We start from the raw sequence: 14700 nt of genomic DNA, 5'->3' as shown, positions 1-14700 counted from the left end.
CGTTGACGTGGTTTCCAGCACTGATATTATGGAATGTGCAGTTACGTCACGTTATCAACTTGCTTTTCTTCACGTGCTTTTTGTAGTTATTCATATTGCTTCGAGTATTTTATTGGAAGTTCTCCTTTCCATTCGTAATTAAGATATCTGCAGTGCCAGTGGCGCCTACAGTGTGTACTCTCCCCCTCCCAAAATTTGTTGATGTCACCACCATTGTCGATGGAGAAGTTTCTTTTCTCAAAAATACGAGAGGTGTAAGAAGTACAATAAACTTTTTATTTATCCATTTTTCTCGTAGTTGGTTCCAGTTCTTTATGTCTAAGGGTCTGATTCTTGAAACAGAAATTTTCATATTTTAGGTTATCATGGTTCCAAGTGACATGATTAACACTGAAAAATGCCTATTCAAATTTTTTGTTTTCTGGATAACCTAATGTGTCACATCTTAAGATATCACACTGTCCTTTGAATTTTCACGTTAATAACTCTAAATTACGTTGCTCTTCCCAAAATACAAAAACACGTCCGATCACATCAAAGGTATGCCCAGTACTACTTCACTATGCAGTAAGAACAATATTCCAAACGATGTTCCGTCTTCCTTGACAAACGAATTTCTAGTAGTTTATATTATTATTTTATAAATGAATACATAAATAAGCATAATAAACAGCATCAGATTGCTTAATTAATGATATAAATTTTAAGTGTGCCAAATATTTCTTAATTTCGAATGTTTCTATAAAATATAACTTTGACTGTACATACAGAGCTAGTACATATCGATTGCAACAAACGACATAAAGTAATTTCTTTTTATATATTTTAGCTTGAAATATGACACAAGCACAAACTCAGATGAATTTTTTTTAGAAAAGTAGCTGAGATGATACTGACCTGTTCGAAATTTGAAAATTAGTTCTGGTATCGACTGCTTCTGTTGAGGAAAAGTAATGATAGAGGAGAGTGTCCCTTTATAAGTGTCATCTGCAGTGACGGGGGATATGCGATGGTCCTGAAACCAAAATTTGATACAGATGTTCCAGTTCGAACGCAAATACTTCCCTTGTCAGTGTTTCTGCATGAAACAGCAATGGCACTACATACCACAACCCAGGTAAATGAGGACGTCGGTTCTTAGGAGTCATCCTGAGGCATAATAAAATAGCTCATTTCGCACTGAATGGAAGTTTGGGGGTAAAAAATCACAGAAGGGAACGAAGCGAGCGTAGCTGCAGTAGTTATGCAGAGAATAATGGGGTCGAACAGAGTAGATTAGTAGTGTGAAGTGCTGTATCAACGACAACAAGGACAACAAAAGTAAATTAAGAACAACAGTAACGGCAGCGCAGCAGGATCTGGTACGCTCGTGTTGTAAAGCAGCCCACAGCGAAATTTGTGGCCCCAATTGCACGTCTTCTCGTCCTGTTTGCTTTTGAGAGACGCTACGATTACGTGCGTTGCCTTTGCCGCAACTCGTTGGAATCGGGGGTAAATTCCGACCTTTTCGCATAGCGTTGTACTTGGTAACCACTGTGAACAAGGTAGGTGGTGCGTTGTGTTTGCTGCGGCGAGTCGCCAGGTGGTGCGTAATTGGAAACGTGCAGCCGCAAGTGTGGCGGTTCACGATCCCACGTTTGACCTGCGGCTGTGATTACATACCGGTACTCGCTACACAGGCATGCGCGGCCACTGCTGATAACACAATCCCCTTCGTCCTTGCTTCGCGGAAATCACAGAACTTTGTGGCAGCAAAAGAGACGTATAAACACAGTTACTTCACAAAGGTAGAAAGGCGTGACAATCTAACTGCGGAAAAAAAGAAAATTTACCGACAAATACATGGCAAAAGAGGAATGGTAGTTGTAGTCCAGTTTTTCTAGTGCCATAAAATATATTTCTTCTTAACCATTAATATTTTGTACGTTTGGAGCCCGTTGCTGTTCTTTTACGTAAGGGTGCCTTGATGACGACCACCGTTAACGTGTTGTTTGATTGAAGAGGGACGGCCGTGATTAATACAAATGTAGTGTCTTTTGTCATATTTTCGTACCATTTTAACGAATATTTTCTGTGTACCTAAATTCTGATAATATTCAGTGGTTATGACACCAAACGTAGTTCTTCACGCCGAGGTTAAATGTTTCTCAGTTTCCTTTCCGCGCCTGATTTTCTTGTTAACTCAAGCTTTCGGCCACTTCTTCGTTCACTGTCGTAGTGGTACTAGTAGGTCGTGAGATACTTTCGTAAGCGTATATGTGTGAGTTACGTAACGGAGGTGTCATGAAATCACAGAATTTCAATTTGCTGCCTGAGATTATGCCGTTGCCATTTATGGAGGAATATCAGCAGCGACGTTCGTTAGATTAGATTCAGTCTTTGTTCCATAGGCCCATAAATGAGATCATTCTCGTGGGTCTGGAAAATATCAAAAAGTACAACATAAAAAAATAAAACATTTGAATGCAATACTCACTACCCTGATCATTTGTCACGAGATTGTCAAAATAAGGGAATACTTCACAATAAACTGGTGCTGCTAATATTTGCAGAATTAAAACACTGTCAGAATGAAACATAATTATCCACTTAACGTATAATAAACACCAAATCTTGAATAATGTGACCAAGTACCGTCAAAACTGAAATCTAATAGACATTTTTACTTAAGCTACTCTAATAGTTCCTGTTAAGACATTCATTTATAGTGGAGAAGGAGTTGCGTATCAATAAGTTTTTCAGACTCTGTTTAAGCCTTGCTTTATCCATACCCGAGTGTTTAATGGTTGCTGTCAGTTTATTTAAAATGTGTGTTCTTGAACATTAGACCCCTTTTTTGACCAAGGTCAGTGGTTTTAGGTCTTAATGTAGATTGTTCTTACTCCTAGTACATTTGAATGCAATACTCACTACCCTGATCATTTGTCACGAGATTGTCAAAATATGGGAATACTTCACAGTAAACTGGTGCTACTAATATTTGCAGAATTAAAACACTGTCAGAATGGAACATAACTATCCACTTAACGTATAATAAACACCAAATCTTGACTATTGTGACCAAGTGCCGTCAAAACTGAAATCTAATAGACATTTTTACTTAAGCTACTCAAACAGTCCCTGTTAAGACATTCATTTAAAGTGGAGAAGGAGTTGCGTATCAATAAGTTTTTCAGACTCTGTTTAAGCCTTGCTTTATCCGTACCCAAGTGTTTAATGGTTGCTGTCAGTTTATTTAAAATGTGTGTTCTTGAACATTAGACCCCTTTTTTGACCAAGGTCAGTGGTTTTAGGTCTTAATGTAGATTGTTCTTACTCCTAGTATTGATGCTATGTATTGACCGAATGGTTGGAAACAGAGCTCTATTACTTGCAACAGATTTCATTAAGGAATATATATACTAAGAAAAAGTGCTGATAATACAATGTTCTTTGAACAGGTTTCAACTTGATGATCTAGATTTACACCACAAATGATTCTTATTTGTCGCTTTTTCTCGCTAAAAACTTTTGCTCGATTTGATAAGTTACCCCGAATATGATCCTGTATGACACAATAGAGTGAAAGTAAGCAAGTTTATTTACATTTATATCTACTACATCTGATATCAATCTCACTGCAAATACAGACTTGCTTAGGCGCTTCAGGAATTCTGTGGTGTCCCCTTTCCTACTCAATGTATTATAGAGTTGTAATCCTTGAATTTTAACACTGTCAGCCTCATCGACCTGCATGTCTTCATGTGTTATTAACATGCTGGAAGGAAATATCTTGTAGGTTTTGAACTGCGTGTAGTGGGTGATTTCAAATTTTAATGACAATGAATTAGCTTTAAACCATTTATTTATGTCAGTGAAAATTTGATTACCAGCATTTCTAAATCTGCACTTGACTTGCTACTTATTGCAATGTTTGTAACATCTGTAAACAAAACAAACTTATCATCTGGAAACGTAACAGACGAGAGGTCATTAATGTACACGAGAAAGAGCAACAGACCCATGATGAATCCCTGAGGAACACCATATGTAATTAATTCCCAATCAGATGAAGACTGACTGCTTACTGCACGCGTGTTTCGCTACAACTCCCTTTGTTTCCTGTTAGTTATACAAAACTTGAACCATTTCGCAGCTCTGCCAGTGACACCATAATATTCTAATTTACTTAAGAGAATACAGTGATTCACACAATCAAAGGATTTTGACAGATCACTGGAAACGCCAGTAACTTTAATTTGTTATCTAACGAAATAAGTACATTCTCACTGTACATGTAAATAGCTTTCTCTATATCAGAACGTTAAGAAATCCGAATAGTGACTTGCATGGTATATTACTTGCAGTCAGATGCTTAAGGCGACACTTGAGCACAATCTTTTCAAATATTTTTCAAAAAGCCGACAAAATAGATAGTTGATAGCCCATCTTCTTTTTCTGTACGCTCTCGATTCCTGTTTCTTGCGCAAGTAGGGATATAGCCACTATGCTGTTTCAATTCGTTGTAGCACGTTCTGACCTCAACGGTTTCTTTGATGACAGAATTCGGTTAGGAATGTGTATGGCAAATTATTTGAATTTCATCAAACATAATCGTGTGTCTGTTTGGCAGACTATGTTTAAACGTAAATCTAACACAGCAAGACATCTGAGAAACTTTTAACCACAATGTTTCGATATATATCAATAAACATCCTGTGTCTGTTTGAAAGGTTGTGTTTACAAGTAAATCTCACGCAAAAGAAAATAGAAAATAATTTATCCAAATTCTCGATTTTTACTATGTAGATGCCACTAAATATTATCCGTCTTTTGAAAGTGATTTTTAAAATCATTTTTAAACAAACACAGCAAGTAGTTTTATAAAAAGGAAAACAAAAAAGTGACACGCAGTTAACTTAAACAAAATATTGGGTTCAAGTAACGCTTACACAAGAGCCAATAGGCACGCAGAAATAATAGGACACATTAAACCACAGAAGATTCTTAATAGGATTAGTTATAAGTTGTTTGACAGAGACGATATTGAAAATTTAAATACAAAAGGCGGGTGATACATATTCGTCCCTACGTGGTAGACATAACTGGAGTAGCAGTGAGAAATATTACCTGCAAACACAAACATCATAAGAAAACTCATCGTAATTGATACTACAGGAAAACATAGGGAAATAAGTTGCATATCTATAAGAAAGGCATTCATCCAGAGTGTAGACTGTGTTTAAAATGATTCTCTGTTACTCACCCTCAAAGCACAGACCAGCTTTGTTTTCACTATTTTTGCAACTTTTCCGACACCTTCACACTGTTTGTGGACAAAACATGCGATGTACACAGCTGATGGAAGACTACTATAAGATGAAACTTCCCAGGAGATTGTGTGCCAGACCGATACTTTAATTCTGGACCTTTGCCTTTCGCAGGCAAGTGCAATTCCCCACGAAAGGCAAAGCTTTCGGGTTCGAGTCTCATTCGGTACACAACATTAATTTGCCGAGAAGTTTCTTAGCAGAACATACTTCACTGCAGAGTGAAAATTTCGTTCTAGTATAAAATGTTCATCATAGTGACAGAAGATTACACATAGGCAAATAACTGCAGTTCTTCAAATTTGCAATTGTAGCTTATTGTATACAACACTTCCACTTACTAGTGAATTCATTTTTGATTTATTATAGATGTATTTGACTAGATGTTTGCGTGATAAATTTCTGACAAGATGTCAACAGGTACCGAAAATCAGGTAGGAAACAGTTTTCAGTTTTAAGAACAAAATTTGATAATTAAAAAAATTTGAAAATCAAAACGACATGAGTTTTAAGTCTTGCTTCAAACTTTAAATCTATTTTTAGGTTTAAGGCCTTGCTTTCCCATGAACCATGGACCTTGCCATTGGTTGGGAGGCTTACGTGCCTCAGCGATACAGATGGCCGTACCCTAGGTGCAACCACGACGGATGGGTATCTGTTGAGAGGCCAGACAAACGTGTTGGTCCTGAAGAGGGGCAGCAGCCTTTTCAGTAGTTGCAGGGGCAACAGTCTGGATGATTGACTGACCTGGCCTTGCAACATTAACCAAAACGGCCTTGCTGTGCTGGTACTGTGAATGGCTGAAAGAAAGGGGAATCTACGGCCGTAATTTTTCCAGAGGGCATGCAGCTTTACTGTATGGATAAATGATGATGGCGTCCTCTTGGGTAAAATAATACGGAGGTAAAATAGTCCCCAATTCGGATCTCCGGGTGGGGACTACTAAAGAGGATACCGTTATCAGGAAAAAGAAAACAGGCGTTCTACGGATCGGAGCGTAAAATGTCAGATCCCTTAACTGGGCAGGTAGATTAGAAAATTTAAAAATGGAGATGGATAGGTTAAAGTTAGATATAGTGGGAATTAGTGAAGTTCGGTGGCAGGAGGAACAAGACTTTTGATCCGGTGAGTACAGGGTTATAAACACAAAATCAGATAGGGGTAATGCAGGAGTAGGTTTAATAATGAATCAAAAAATAGGAGTGCGGGTAAGCTACTACAAACAGCATAGTGAACGCCTTATTGTGGCCAAGATAGACACGAAGCCCACGCCCACTACAGTATTACAAGTTTATATGCCAACTAGCTCTGCAGATGACGAAGAAATTGAAGAAGTGTATGATGAGATAAAAGAAATTATTCAGGTAGTAAAGGGAGACGAAAATTTAATAGTCATGGGTGACTGGAATTCGACAGTAGGAAAAGGGAGAGAAGGAAACGTAGTAGGTGAATATGGATTGGGGCTAAGAAATGCAAGAGGAATCCACCTGGTAGAATTTTGCACAGAGCATAACTTAATTATAGCTAACACTTGGTTAAAGAATCATGAAAGATGGTTGTATACATGGAGAAGCCTGGAGATACTGACAGGTTTCAGATAGATTATCTAATGGTAAGACCGGGTTTTAAATTGTAAGACGTTTCCAGTGGCGGATGTGGACTCTGACCACAACCTATTGGTTATGACCTGTAGATTAAAACTGAAGAAACTGCAAAAAGGTGGGAATTTAAGGAGATCGGACCTGGATAAACTGAAAGAACCAGAGGTTGTACAGAGTTTCAGGGAGACCATAAGGGAACAATTGACAGGAATGGGGGAAAGAAATACAGTAGAAGAAGAATGGGTAGCTCCGAGGGATGAAGTAGTGAAGGCAGCAGAGGATCAAGTAGGTAAAAAGACGAGGGCTGGTAGAAATCCTTGGTTAACAGAATAAATATTGAATTTAATTGATGAAAGAGAAAATATAAAAATGCTGTAAATGAAGCAGGCAAAAAGGAATACAGACGTCTCAAAAATGAGATCGACAGGAAGTGCAAAATGGCTAAGCAGGGATGGCTAGAGGACAAATGTAAGGGTGCAGAGGCTTATCTCACTAGGGGGAAAGATAGATACTGCCTACAGAAAAATTTAAGAGACGTTTGGAGAAAAGAGAACCACTTGTATGAATATCAAGAGCTCAGATGGAAATCCAGTTCTAAGCAAAGAAAGGAACGCAGAAAGGTGGATGGAGTATATAGAGGGCCTATACAAGGGCGATGTACTTGAGAACAATATTATGGAAATGGACGAGGATGTAGATGAATATGAAATGGGAGATGCGATACTGCGTGAAGAGTTTGACAAAGCACTGAAAGACATGAGTCGAAACAAGGCCCCGGGAGTAGTCAACATTCCATTTGAACTACTGATGGCCTTGGGAGAGCCAGTCCTGACAAAACTCTACCATCTGGTGAGCAAGATATATGACACAGGTGAAATACCCTCAGACTTCAAAAAAAAAATGTAATACTTCCAATCCCAAAGAAAGCAGGTGTTGACAGATGTGAAAATTACCGAACTATCAGTTTAATAAGCCACTGCTGCAAAATACTGACACAAATTCTTTACAGACGAATGGAAAAACTAGTAAAAGCCGACCTCGGGAAAGATCAGTTTGGATTCCGTAAAAATATTGAAACACATGAGTCAATACTGACCCTACGACTTATCTTAGAAGCTAGATTAAGGAAAGGCAAACCTACGTTTCTAGCATTTGTAGACTTAGAGAAAGCTTTGACAATGTTGACTGGAATACTCTCTTTCAAATTCTAAAGGTGGCAAGGGTAAAATACAGGGAGCGAATCTCTATTTACAATTTGTATAGAAACCAGATGGCAGATATAAGAGTCGAGGGGCATGAAAGGGAAGCAGTGGTTGGGAAGGGAGTGAGACAGGGTTGTAACCTCTTCCCGATGTTATTCAATCTGTATATTGAGCAAGCAGTAAAGGAAACAAAAGAAAAATTCGGAGTAGCTATTAAAATCCATGGAGAAGAAATAAAAACTTTGAGGTTCTCCGATGACATTGTAATTCTATCAGAGACAGCAAAGGACTTGGAAGAGCAGTTGAACGGAATGGACAGTGTCTTGAAAGGAGGATATAAGAGGAACATCAACAATAGCAAAACAAGAATAATGGAATGTAGACGAATTAAGTCGGGGGATGCTGAGGGAATTAGATTAGGAAATCAGACACTTATAGTAGTTAAGGAGTTTTGCTATTTGGGGACAAAATTACTGATGATGGTCGAAGTAGAGAAGATATAAAATGTAGACTGGCAATGGCAAGGAAAGCGTTTCTGAAGAAGAGAAATTTGTTAACATCGAGTATAGATTTGTCAGGAAGTCGTTTTTGAAAGTATTTGTATGGAGTGCAGCCATGTATGGAAGTGAAACATGGACGATAAATAGTTTGGACAAGAAGAGAATAGAAGCTTTTGAAATGTGGTGCTACAGAAGAATGCTGAAGATTAGATGTGTAGATCACATAACTAATGATGAAGTATTGAATAGGATTGGGGAGAAGAGATGTTTGTGGCACAACTTGACCAGAAGAAGGGATCGGTTGGTAGGACATGTTCTGAGGCATCAAGGGATCACCAATTTAGTATTGGAGGGCAGCGTGGAGGGTAAAAATCGTAGGGGGAGACCAAGAGATGAATACACTAAGCAGATTCAGAAGGATGTGGGTTGCAGTAAGTACTGGGAGATGAAGAAGCTTGCACAGGATAGAGTAGCATGGAGAGCTGCATCAAACCAGTCTCAGGACTGAAGATCACAACAACAACAAGGCCTAGCTCATGCTTTTAGACCACAGAAACGAAATAGTTCATATTTCTCTTCCCCCCACAATGAGAAGTGGAAAGATACATCAGTGTTAATCTTAGTAATTTTTTCTGTTAATTGGTGTTAGGTATGAATAGGGACACGCGAATATCAATTCAGAATCTAGGTGAATGAAAAACAAAATTTGTTTGGTTCAAAGAAATATTTATTAAATACAAAACCAAAATAATTGCATGAAGTCTGGTTTTTTATTGTTTCCAGAAATTTCTTATATCTCCCATTTCTTTATTATAACATTGAATCGATGTAATTTGTTACTACATCAAATCACTGAAATCATGTTAAAGTGATTACTTTGAATTGTATCCCCAGAAATAACGAGGGGCCTTCGATCAGTATCTTATTGACTAAAAAATAACTACTCATGTGTAAGAATAAATGTGTTTAATGATGTTTGCTTTTTCTGAAAGATCATTAACAAAACCTTTGCCTTCTAATTAACAATTTGTCATTCATACAACTTAAATGAATGCTTAACTCTTCTATGTGCTTTAATGAGAGTATAACATCCTTATTTGTTAACAGTGTGATGTGGTTCTTGATTTGCAGCTAGTTTTTGGTCTTCTTCTGGAGAGACACTGGCGATTACTTCTCCTGCTCCCTCTCCTCATACATTATGAAAATACGACCTTACGTTTTCCACTTGCCGCAACACAAGTCAGACTGACATATACTTTAAAACTGAACTGTTGGTTAATGAAACTGGATTTTAAGATTACTTGTCATGTACTTAAGAAACACACACACACACACACACACACACACACACACACACAAAATCAATAGAGATTACTACTTACAGACCAATTTCGAGTTAAGCAAATTGTGCACCAATGCCGATGTTTTTCATAGAGCGAAGAAAACTTTAGCTGACAGTGTCGCCAACTTTGAAATTCATAATTCCTCTTTTACATTGATTTACTACCAACTTAGATAATCAAATTTATGAATGATATTCCCGTTTGTCATCCAACACAACAGCACAGAACTTTTTTGGAAGATTCGTTTCTATTCACCCTGTAGTAACTACTCCCCCCCCCCTCCCATTTTATGGTAGTTAATTTTAAAAGAAAATCGAAAGAGATGCATTTAATCAAGTGTAGAAAAATTCACACACGGGACTGCGTTTCTATAAACAAACCTGGTAACTTAGTAGTAGTGATGACTCAATGGCTCTGCGTTACTTTTGATATTTTATTAATACAAAAAACTGAAACACGTGTTGCTTAAGTTGAGGGTGAGTGTTGCTTGCAATTAGTTCAATTCAGTAACAATTGTGATATTTTCTGCCAATTGGCCAAAGATGAGGGTCTGAGTCTCGGTTGAGCACATTCTCTAATGTATCAGGAAATACCATTCGGTAGAAACTACACGACAGGTTATCATGAACAACCCAGTGTCGCACTGCGGGACGCTGTGAAAACGGGAAAGAGGATTTACAAAGAATGGAAGGAAAGAAGATATCTGTGGCGAAGCAACTTTGGCTAGGAAGCGTATTACACCCAAATGGAGATCGTAGCTTTCCCTGTCTACTAAACTAGAACGCTCAGTGCACGAGGGCAGAGACTAGCAGCTGGGATAATAAGCTGTCCTCTCCGATGACAACAACCATTTTCCGCACTGTGAGCACACGACAGCTGGAGTGACGTACTGTCTGCTTTCACGCATCTCAAAAAATAACTAGACTTTGCTCTCGTGTCACAACATAACAGAAGAACGTTGTTCGCATTGCTGAAGATCATGTCTGGACGTATTACTGTGCAACTGTTTTATGACCTTCGACTCTGGCCTTACACTGTGATAAGTTTCATCATAATCGATCAGTTCAGTGGGACTGGATGAGCGGGTTCTTATACTCCATCGAAAAGTACAGAATTCCGGGACTCCTGCACAGCCTTGCAGAAACCAAAACTCAAAAACGCAATGGACAGTTGAAGGAAGAAACACAGACTTGTGGGCACACTAACTGAACATATTTGGTGCGTCCGCTAATTTGAAACATCAGTCTCGCATGGTATGTGTAGAGGTCATGCATCTAACATTCCAGCGGTGCAAGAACATGTAATGGAGATGTTCCTGAAATTTCTGTAGAATGTATCTTGCTGCATTTTCAGAAATATACTTGGTTATTTTCTTGTAAAGACAAATAATCTTCAACTAAGATCTCGTTCGACTGAACTGTGGCAGTTTCCGTATATAAGTACTTCCTCTAAAATATCAGTACTTAAACTATTATCTACTTGTGTCTCTGATGTTAATTAGACTTTCTGAACACTCTCTGGGAAGGAAACTTAAATCAGACAAACAGAAAAGTTCTTTGCTGACACTTAGCAAAGCACACACTTTAAACTAGGGCAGAAGGAAGCTTATTTTCTTTGCACCGGGAGAAAGAAAAGACAGTGTTAGTAATTCATTCGTAATTATCTCTCCTTTCACAACATCAAACGAGGATTTAATTTAAAATGCCTGAAAATGAAGTCCTCTAAACCATCACAGTACAAAACTATGAAATTGTGTACAACTCCCACTTACAGAATTTTAGTTAAGACGAGTGAATGTAAAATAACCCTTGAAAGGCTAGGATGCATCAGCGAGCCTCGGAAAGCGTATTTTATCTTTCATGAACATTTGTATCAGCCGACTCTGTACTACGGACTGACACACCTTCTACAGAAGCGTATCACAATTCAAGCGATTTCTTTTCCCATCGCTGCTACTGCAGAAAGCTCTGCAGAATAATTTTTCTGTTACTTTGGGGGGATGAGATACGTAGTGATGAAGGTATGAAGCTTGCTTGGGTAGTTCAGCATATAAGAGCATTCCCTACAATATCAAGAACTCGGGTTTGAGTACCGCTTTTACCCACAGTTGTATCGTCAAAAAATTACGTTTGTAAATCTTCCTTACGCCGGGTAACATAGGGAACACTCGTAAATGGGACATGAAAGACAGATCGCTACCATGAAAAAAAAAAAAAAAAGAGATTACCTGCTCGTTCATTTGACAGTGTATCCACAACGTTACAAGAACAATCTTCCTTCTTAAATATGTCACTTTAATCGAGGATGCAAATAGAGTTTACTCTCGAAACTTCACGAATGCGCTATTCGCAGTCTCTTCTCCGAAAGTCGTTTTGCGTTAACTGAGTCCTCCCAAGATATGAGTTCAGCTATAAGGATGGGTGCTGTGCACAGCGACACACTATCGGATTATGCACAGCATATCACAGCTGGGTTCTTCGAAACATCTGTATATATCAATCTAGCGGGATACCATTTATATAAGCTTTCAGTCAGGGTGTTTGCATAGATCTGGCTGTGGGAGAAAGGGTAGCTGTACTAATATTTAGTGCAATTTCATTTGGGCACTGCGTGACGAAACAACGGATTCTGGAAAGTGCCGGAGCTACTCTTTACTGGGAATGGGTAGTAACACACATCTGTAGGAAATGGAAATGGTTTGTACAACCAAAAAAAAATTTTTGAATAATACCTCTTGGTGAGGTCTTATATATACGCTAGTAGTCTCTCTTGCGTGATGTGGAAACGACTTACTAGATATTTTGCACTGATGTATTTTCCCCACAAATCAAAAGTCACTTCGTTTGCTTCCATCAGGAGGTCATTTGTCAAGGTTGACATAAACGCCCCCAACCAGACCCTAACGGGTTTGTTCTGATATTTATTCTTTCTAGAGCGATGTTTGTTGTCGAGCAGAAACAAATTCAATTATGTATTTTTAATTCATAGGCATGGCTCAAATGCAGTGTAAAAATACAGGTATATAACATTATTATATGTATACAGCAAGAACACGGAGAGACAAAACTACGTACAGTAGTTTTAAACTGTCAGGAAGTTTCGTATGAGTGCACACTCCGCTGCAGAGTGAAAATCTCATTCTGGACTACGTATAAAACCTACTGAATGCCAGTATCTATGCTCCTAATTCATTTTAGAGCTGTAACATCAGCTTTCATGAGGTCGCTCCAATTCCGCTGGTAGGAACGTAAGGGGCATTCATCTCTAATGTGCTTGAATGGTTCGGAGCCCCACAGTTACAAAACGGAGACTCTGTAGCATTGCATTTGTGGAGTGAATCTGAGCATCGACCATGCCCGCTGCGAGCTCTGTTTAATCCGACATATAGTTTCCTGTGCCATCAGTATTATAGCTATATTTTCGGGACCACTCAAGATCTTTACGATTTTCGGTAAGATGGGAGTTATAATCCAACGTTTCTCTCACTTCGAAGTTAGTGGAATCGAGCTGTTCAGTTTGCCGTAACGGTGGGCATCTTGAACGGAGTCTGTTTCGTCGTAGTGCTGGTATGTCTTCCTGTGTGGGTATTACGTGCTTCTCCTGTAGCTTGCGGCATTTGCTAAGGAATGCCCCGCTTCTACTGATTGTGGGTGTATAGATCTTGCCCAGCAGAGGATGTCAGAAAATGGGTGTTGGTCGAATTGTCCCAGTCATTAACCGCCTAGTGTGGTTCAACTGGACCTCGATCAAGTTGGGATGGCAGCTGTTTAGGCACGCCAGTGCACAGCACTCGAACTGCTGAGAAGTCCATCGGAATAGATGATGTGCGCAAGGTATCTGCTGAAGCTCCCCTTGTCATTCCACTCAAATTTTTGAATGATATTCTTAAAGAGTTTTTATCTTGGCAGCAGTATTTTTAAGATATTTTTTATATGAGAGGGTGCGGTGAAGGGTGACACCAAAATACTTTGGGTGCTACCTATAACCCCAACCTTTCACATAAAAAATACCACTGCAAAAAAAAAATCCGTGATGACTATGCTGAAACTGGTTTCACAGAAGGCGCACATCACTGTATCATCAGCAGAGAAATAGAACTCTATTTTATTAGAAACTATCGTATATGTAGGGCATCCACTACTAAAATAATTAAACACACCGAAAGGAACACTCTATATAGGCTTCAGTAAGTATGACTTAGAGAGGATATAAAATGTAGACTGGCAATGGTAAGGAAAGCGTTTCTGAGAAAGTGAACTTTGTTAACATCGAGTATAGATTTAAGTGTCAGGAAGTCTATTCTGAAAGTATTTGTATTGAGTGTAGCCCTGTATGGAAGCGAAACGTGGACGATAAATAGTTTAGGCAAAAAGAGAATAGAAGCTTTCGAAATGTGGTGCTAAAGCAGAATGCTGAAGATTAAATGGATAGATCACATAACTAATGAGGAGGTATTGAACAGAATTGGGGAGAAGAGAAATTTGTGGCACAACTTGACTAGAAAAAGGGATTGATTGGTTGGTAGGACATATTCTGAGGCATCAAGAGATTCACATGACATGATTTTAACTTTTTTATTAAGAGTTATTAATGTTCTTGTACAGTTTTTATATTTTTTGTTATGCAGAGATACGCCTGAGGATGTATCAGCATGGTATGAAACATATTGTACTAGTCTCTGAGTGACTACAATGAAACAGCTAAGGCGGCAAGTAGGAGCAACAGTCATTTTATCAACATTTCAG

At 38.6% G+C, this 14700-nt stretch overlaps 1 protein-coding gene across 1 annotated transcript in view; it reads left to right on the top strand.

The window, feature by feature from the left end:
• LOC124795635 (nephrin-like) overlaps nucleotides 1–14700 on the top strand; it is a 910890-nt gene that overhangs the window by 813751 nt on the left and 82439 nt on the right. The window lies entirely within an intron of this gene.

This window comes from Schistocerca piceifrons, chromosome 4 (genome assembly GCF_021461385.2).
Source record: "Schistocerca piceifrons isolate TAMUIC-IGC-003096 chromosome 4, iqSchPice1.1, whole genome shotgun sequence".
In the NCBI taxonomy this organism is placed as follows: domain Eukaryota; kingdom Metazoa; phylum Arthropoda; class Insecta; order Orthoptera; family Acrididae; genus Schistocerca; species Schistocerca piceifrons.
The sequence above is the reverse complement of the archived record's forward strand: the minus strand, read 5'-3'. Positions and strand labels throughout refer to the sequence as shown.